Genomic DNA, 622 nt, shown 5'->3' on the forward strand with positions numbered 1-622 from the left:
TTAGGGTTAGATTTAGACGTCGGTACATGACCGAAAATTTCTGAACCAGAAAATGGCCAATGGCGGTGAAGAATTAACTTTTCCAACTTCCTGTAGCAGCTAGCTATGCACAGGAACAAGTCAAGGTCTGTTTTCAGTGGTTTAATTTTCTCCTCTGTAACAACGGAGCAGGCGACATTTTGTTAGCATCCTTGATTATAAGAAAATAGGACATTCCTTAGTGCTGGTTGTACGAAGGTAAAGTTGAGGTAAGCCGTTATAACCTTCAGTCACCACAAGGGGGTGCTCCAACTGCCTCACCTCTGATTAATAAAAAATCATTCAGACAAAAATGATAATTTTGAGATTTTTATTACTAGGTCTCTCTAAGGCAGCGGTTTGTGCTCTACTGTGGTGCAGTGAATAAGATAAAGAAGAAGAAGAAAAGTACAAAAATCTGTTTTTTAGCCGTGTGCGACAGATGTCATAAGTGTCGGTACAAACAAGTTTACAGAAAACAACAAACATTATAATCATTTATTTTCCTCTTCAAGTATGCTACTATCCAAAGTGACTAGTGTAAAATTGGCAGAGGAAATAAAATATTTTGCGTGTTTATTTACATATTACAGGTCCAACAAGT

This window comes from Poecilia reticulata, linkage group LG4, assembly GCF_000633615.1.
Source record: "Poecilia reticulata strain Guanapo linkage group LG4, Guppy_female_1.0+MT, whole genome shotgun sequence".
NCBI lineage: Eukaryota > Metazoa > Chordata > Actinopteri > Cyprinodontiformes > Poeciliidae > Poecilia > Poecilia reticulata.